Source organism: Triticum urartu, chromosome 1 (assembly GCF_003073215.2).
Source record: "Triticum urartu cultivar G1812 chromosome 1, Tu2.1, whole genome shotgun sequence".
Lineage (NCBI taxonomy): Eukaryota > Viridiplantae > Streptophyta > Magnoliopsida > Poales > Poaceae > Triticum > Triticum urartu.
The window spans coordinates 550,693,823-550,701,165 of NC_053022.1; the positions used below are offsets into that span (position 1 = coordinate 550,693,823).

The 7,343-nt window shown below is 40.8% G+C and overlaps 1 pseudogene; it reads right to left on the reverse strand.

Moving 5' to 3' along the window:
* On the reverse strand, positions 1 to 6,721 carry LOC125528978 (annotated as a pseudogene).
* Between the last annotated feature and the right edge of the window lie 622 nt (positions 6,722 to 7,343).

Genomic DNA, 7,343 nt, shown 5'->3' on the forward strand with positions numbered 1-7,343 from the left:
GGGAGCTTGGCGGCCACCTCGGCAGGGGTCAACAACTTGCCGCCGGCAGCCATCAGGGTATGCTACATGTCGTTAAAATAAGAACAAACTAATAAAACTATAACACCAAACAGATTATATGAACCATCCATGATACTGTATGTAAGTTTTCAGTTCCTTCCATTCCCCACCACGATTCTGTATGTCACATGGCATCATTAAAATTCTGTTGTCACAATTATTTAGCAGTACAAAACTCCCAACCAGAGAGGTAAATTATGCCTCATGGTGTGCTGCAGTTCAGTACCCCAGGTCCTAACCAATTCAGTCATCCGCATGGCATCATCTAATTTCAGCATGTCACACTTACTTAGTTAATCTATGACAGCGAACTACTAATAAGAACCATTCATGGTATTGTGCCAGGACCATACAACAGACCGGCATCTTGTTTATAATTAGAGGGTTATGAAGAAACCATGAGGAAGCCAATAGCATGATCTCCAATTATAATTCTGATGGTCTAAACAAATTTCAGCAGCAATGATATGTCCAGGTGGTTTACACCCATTTGCACCACTAAACGAAGAGGGAGGCATGTGGGTCATTACCTTTTAGTCCAGCCTGGAGCTTGAGGGTCGACCTTGCCTGTTGTCTGAACCGAAACTGCAAGCATCACTATCTTCATGGTCTTGAATCACTGCGCGCTGCTCGTCGGTTGCCCTGTTGAATCCTAGTCACAGTACTCCCAGTTCCTCATTGTCCGCTCGATGGCCGAGATCTAGGGCCGCCGCCAAAATCACTCTTGGCTGTGATGGCTGCCCCAACGAGGCTGAATCCAACCCAATCCTGGACTGCAAGCTGTCAGCAGTAAAATTTGAGCAGATCCTTGCAAGTACGCCTTTGCCCAACCTGTGCGCTTCATCTTGCAAATTCCAGCATCCATCAAAGCTTGGTCTCCTTCACCCATCTTAAGCCAGCAAAGGCTCTTAGTTGAGTACAGTGTTGCATCATCTGGGCAGCGGTCTGCTGCCTACATTAACAAACAAACAAAAAGTCACCACATTGGCTTATTAACTGCTATGACCCACATATACTACTGCGCTGTTCTCAGGTACGTACACAAGAAAATTGCCAGGGCAGGTTACCACTAGACTAGAGTTAAGGTGGTAAACTGGGCACTGATTACCTGAGAAATCAAATAATTGATACACGCTAGGATGCTGAAATTAAGACCCATTCATCCAAACAAGAGCTTAATTTGTTCCTCTGTCCTCTCTATCCAACAATTAGTATAATAAGATAAACTATTGACAATTTTCTATAACAGATATACTACTTGATGGTTTTATGCCAGAGTTACAATTGAAATTTTGAAGCAAATCTACAGTGATGTCCTACTGGGTTTTCTGTTACTAATGCAGAAAACCTTAGTAGCGTTGGCACAGCAGAAATTGCTTTCTGTAACAGCCATGCAGGGGATTTGCATCAATAGACTTTCTAAACATAAATGCAATCCTTATAGAAAGAAAATTAAAACAGCAAAAGAACAAATAAAGGACGCACATACACTTTAATGTTACTAAATTCTTACTAGAGATTCAAAATAATAGAAAGCATGTCAACTCTCAATTTAAAGCTTTGGTTATCACACAACAGCAAATTAAGTGTAGGCTAACTGGCTAAGATATGGTGCAAGTGCAATAATATACCATAGAGTAAAGTTTGACTGCAGTAGCATAATCGTTTCTCTTATTTGCCTTGCTTTCTTCTAACTTGAGATCAGCTGGATTCATGTTGTTCATGGAGTTATCCTGAAACAGCACACAAATCATTTGGCACAAGTAATGAGGATGTGTGGTAAGGAGATAAGACTTACATACTTACATGAGCTATATCAGAAGGGCATGAGAAAAAAATTAAAAGACAAAATATTTATGATGTGAACATTTTATTGATCCAGTTCACTCATTTATATGACTGCACAATAAACTGCTTATTTCACATACCACAGTAAACTTCACATCACATCCTCACACAAAGAATTGAGTACCTATTATTAAGTTATAAGGGCATGCTGAAGAACCTATAGAAAGGAACTTATATTGGCAGTGATGTCTCAAGTTATACCTCCACCGATGGCATTGATTTCACCAAATGAATTATCCATCAACACTCCAGTCCCGCGCATATGGAGTACGTGAAGTTACTCAAAGAAGGATCTCAACATATTTCTGTCTATTGTTATATGCAGCAATTTCTATTGGAAGATGGCCAAACTGTTATAAGAATAAAACAAAGATAAGTTTCACTGGAGCATTTGCAGAATGGTAATACAAAATAACAGAAGCACAGCCAAGGAATGAAGTGTGAACACAAGGTATATGATAATATATTTAGATATTCAACACTATGGTTCAAATAAAGAAGAAAAAAGAAACCCGTTCAGTTTTAATACAGCAACATCTTAAAGCAGTAATTACACATCTGACAAGAACTTCAGAAGATAATGCCTCAAAGCACTGAACAAGAACTCACTTATCATTCCACCAAATTATTGTCAGACACTCCAGAGACATCATCTTGTACAGATTCGCATCGTTCGTAAATGGTAGAAATATAAAATATTAACCACAAGGTTTGCACTTCAATTGGAACACCAGGTATGATGGTATATGGATCGATTGTGCATCTAAGAATAATGGTGTAAATTCATCCCTTCATGGTCACCAAGGACCAACCGGAATCATTAATGGACTTCTTAGGCTTTGAGGGTGAAAATAACAGATAACTAAGCTTTGCTTAGCCTTAACAACACAGCATGGTTTTGCATTAGTTTCTTAACATAATATTGCTGGAGTGAAAGTTAAAACTTACATCATTACGAACATCAGGATCTGCACCAGTAAGCACTTGTAGAAGTCAGTTAAGCCATTGTTGGCAGCAATTGTTAAGGGGGTTACAGTGCCAACACCCTTCACCTCAGTGCCAGCCTAACACAAGAAATGTTGCAAAGACACTTCTAAATAAGCATGACATCATTTATACTCCTTCCTTTTTCATGTGATACTTATCAAGAGTTCAAAAGATGTCAATGAAATGAGATGAATGCACCATACCTTAATCAGAAGCTTCACACATTTCAGCGAGCCAACATTGAGAGCCACAATAAGAGGTGAATAGGCAGTGTTGAATACCTTGTTACACTGAGAAGAAATATTAAGAAAATCAGTACCCTTACATGATGAATGTTCGGGAACATGTTTGATCTTTTTATCATTGAAATAGAGATATCTTTGTTAATATGGGCAGTTGACAAAGAGAAAGTAGTACCAGACAAAACAATCATGAATTTACTGATGTGGATCCTGTTAACCTAAGAAGGAAGGGTACATAAACAAGTGACGTACATCTGCATGGTGGTCCAACAAAATCTTCATAGCACCAACCTGCTTACAGAAAGCAGCCATATGCAGTGGTATCCCGGTATCACACAATGAATCAACATTGGCCCCTTCTGAGAGCAAGGCTTTTACTATTTCACAATTTCCTGAATGAGAAATACAAAGTAGGTTATTAATTCATAACAATATGGAAAACAATAGGTTATTTGCATAATACATAATATCCAACAGGTTATTTGGCATTGCTGCTGCTGCTGTTATTGTGACAGTACTTTTTGTTACTGAAAGCTTGTTAATATCATTTTATCATGGGCATATGCTGGAGACAGTTACCTTAGGGATCAAAGTTTCCAAAGCAATATGTGCACTTAGCTAGTTGTATTGGAATACTACCTCCGTTCTCAAATAAATGACATGCTAGAATGTGTGCAGTGAACTTGAAAAAAAAAACTTTTCATTTATACCACCAGCCTATGTCAATGACATGTAGGATCAGGCCCTATCTGTCATTGACACAACCTGGTTTTGTAGATGAAAGTTGCACCATAAGTGATGGTATGGATGAAAATAGTTACTCCACTTGCAGATTTATTAGGATTTCGCACATGAAAATGACCATGGATTTGTCATGAAAAATACTTCAATGTAACAAAACTTTTACTAACAAATAGTTATGAAAAGTAATGGCCAAACATGTTTGACTGAGACCGTGTCAATGTCCTCTAAATGGCAAGTAACAATGAACAGAGACAGTAATTAATGAGTATAAATTCTAAAATGTGTTTAAACAATTTAGGAACCCACGTGGTACCAAGTTGTCCAGAAAATAGGAGTGTATAGCCTCACACTTCTTTGCTAGATATCTTTGCTGTATATAAACATTGAAATCTGCGGAAGACAATTAGTGTGAACTACACCTCCAATGTTAAGAGGTTCATTTTATTACGTTTTTCATGCAACATAAGATTTGGATATGTATTCATTTACCTTAGGAAGTAACTGTAAAATAACTAGGTTGGAAACATCAGGAAAATTATTGCAATGAGAACCAAATAATCAAAGAAGGTACTATACGAATGTGGCATCACTCACTTATAAATGTATAACCAGCAACAGTAACTGTAAATAGTGGCTGTAAACAAGTCCATATTTGTTATCTTACAGCTGATAGGGACGTAAACAAGATAACTTCTGGATTGACATAATTGAATAGATGTCAGTGAAATACCCACAACAAGTATGAATAGTGACTTGAAACAAATTCATATTTTACTTTGTTTTCCTGACACAATAAATTATATCACTTCTGAATTTACCTATACTGAATTTATGTCAATGCAGCTCATTTTGAGACAAGGAATACATAATTCATGATACATACACACACGCGCATTGATAAAGGGTGTTTTTTAGACTTAAAAGATAGCAATTAATAAACAACTCATTTGTCACAGAAACATCTCTAAATGCTCAGATGACACTGTCATATCTATGCACATGCACAACCAATTACGACATGGGCATTTTCTACCTTCTTACTTATAATGTACATGATCCGTTTCAAGTTTCATTACATCACCCCAGAACACACAAACAAAGAATTTGAAGACACAGAGGAACAAGATAAGCACATGTAGGGAGAGACCTCCTGCAGCAGCCAAATGGAGAGGCGTAGACCCTTTTCCATCGGGCTTATCTGAATTAGCACCATGATCAAGAAGATACCGGAAAGTCTCCAGAGTGCCAGCAATAATTGCATTAGCCAGAGGTGTATAGCCTATCAGGGACATCAAAGAGAATAAACTGAATAAGAGACTCATAGACGAAAATTGCCCAAGAAATAGAAGAAAATCATGTAAAGGTTTTGCGATATAAACATGCATCTGTTTCCAGAATACACATACAAACATTTTACATACAACATCACATTCAGAAGTCAGAACTAGGAGGACAGAAATTTTAGGTTCCCTTTAAAAGTAATCATACATGAAAATATCTTGGCTCAAGGCACTCACACTTTCATTTTAATGATCCACAGTAGAATGAATCACCAAAAGATTAAAAAGGATAAAGAATTGAAAAGCCTAGGCTATAAGCGCCCAAGTCATGTGTATAATCAAACAAGTGTCATATGATTCCACTTCAATATGTACATATTATGCAAGTGCCGTGATGCCAAGATACTTTGTTACACAATACAAAGATCAGATACTACAGGTCGTTTAAAAGCCAGAGTATATTCATAAACAGCATTAAACAAGAAATAATGGAGGAGTTTGGAGTTCGTTGTTGATTCATCCAAATCAAAAGGTTTCTGTCAAAACAGTATACACTGCATCTGGAATAAATGAACTTCATGAGATTAATGCAAACAAAGGAGTTAGATGTATGTTTCAAAAACAGGGCCAATTGACAAGTTAAGCCTTAGATTTCTCAACAAAACAAGATAAATCCAGTCCCATTTTTGGCATAAATTAGTTCAATTCCCAGGCATATATAAGCTGACTTTACATAAAATTTCCCTCCAATTAAGGTAATCTACAAACCATTTTCTATGATAGTAGTTTGTAGACTGCCAAAACTAGAAAAATGAAACATGGAAACGACAGAAATAGAGGCATGGTTACTCATGATTGATTACGCATCGTGCAGACCGCATGAAATTCAACCCAATCTGATAGCCATCCTCATGGTAAGTGATCAGTCCCTCCCATTGCTTGGTGTCAAGGAAGCAGACAACCAAACAGCCAATCCATCACATCTGTCAAGAGGAGCTCAACGAAACCAACCTCCAGTCATCTACTCTAGTCTAGGGGGGAAGAAAACAAGGGTCTTGCTTTCGTAAGAGGAGGGAGGGAGACCAAGTGCCCACCTGTCTCGTCGGTGGAGCTCCTCGACCAGACCAGGTACACGCACACCGGCATCCTCCCACGGCGCGTGGCCAAGTGCAGCGCCCCGGCGCCGCGGAGCTTCACGGCCTCCGCCGCACCCCTGAGGCGTCCCTTCCCGCCGTCCAGCGCGCTCGCGGCCCCTGCGTGGAGACACGGACCCAAAAAAAATGGAAAAAATCTCCCAAAATCGGCGCTCGATCGAGCACCCAGAACCCAAAATCCGCGGGCGGAGCAGGATGCGAGCACGTACTCTTGAAGAGCTAGAGGTTGCCTTCGGCCGCCGCCCGGAGACGCCGCCGCTGCAGTGCACCGGGACCTGCAGGGGGAGAAGAGGGGTCGGGTGTTAGCGCTGGGGTTCATCCGCAGTTTATCAGGGGCCGGGCATGGGTTTGGGGGAGGAGGTCGCTTACCGGAGGCGAGGGGCGGCGCCATGGCCGCTGCCAGAGAGTGTGTCGGCGGTGGATTGGTGGGAGTTGGTAAGATTTTGGAGCGGGCTGCCTAAGGCCGGGCCGGGCTCGCAAAAAACCCAACCTGCCCGAGCCCAGCCCGAAGCCTGATACTTTTCAAGTTCGAGCCCAGCCCAAACACAGGCACGAAACCCAACCCCCGGCCTGAATGACACTTTTCATGCCTCCCGGGCATGCCCCTCCCGAAGGCCAAGCCCGGCCCAAAGCCGGATACTTTTTCAAGCCCAGCCCAAACATACTCCCGAAGATCGAAAACCCAACCTGATTGACACTTTCCATGCCTTTGGGTGCACACCCGGCCCAAACTATATTACGTGATTGAAAATGAGGCCTGATCTCGACTCAAATGTCAAGACCAACTCAGCCCAGCCCAGGTTTTTTGACCGGGCTCGGGCCGGGTTGTCGAGCTAGATTGTCTGTCCATCAAGCACCTAGAGAAAAAATTGACATCTATAATTTTTTAAATCGTTGCATCCTAAATGTGCTGCCATATCTCCTTTCTCTAACTGTTTTATATTGTTCATATTCTTTCTGTTTCTTTCCTGCGGCCTAACTACAACCCTCCCCCCTCCCCCCCGGGCATCTGACTAGCATTGCCACAC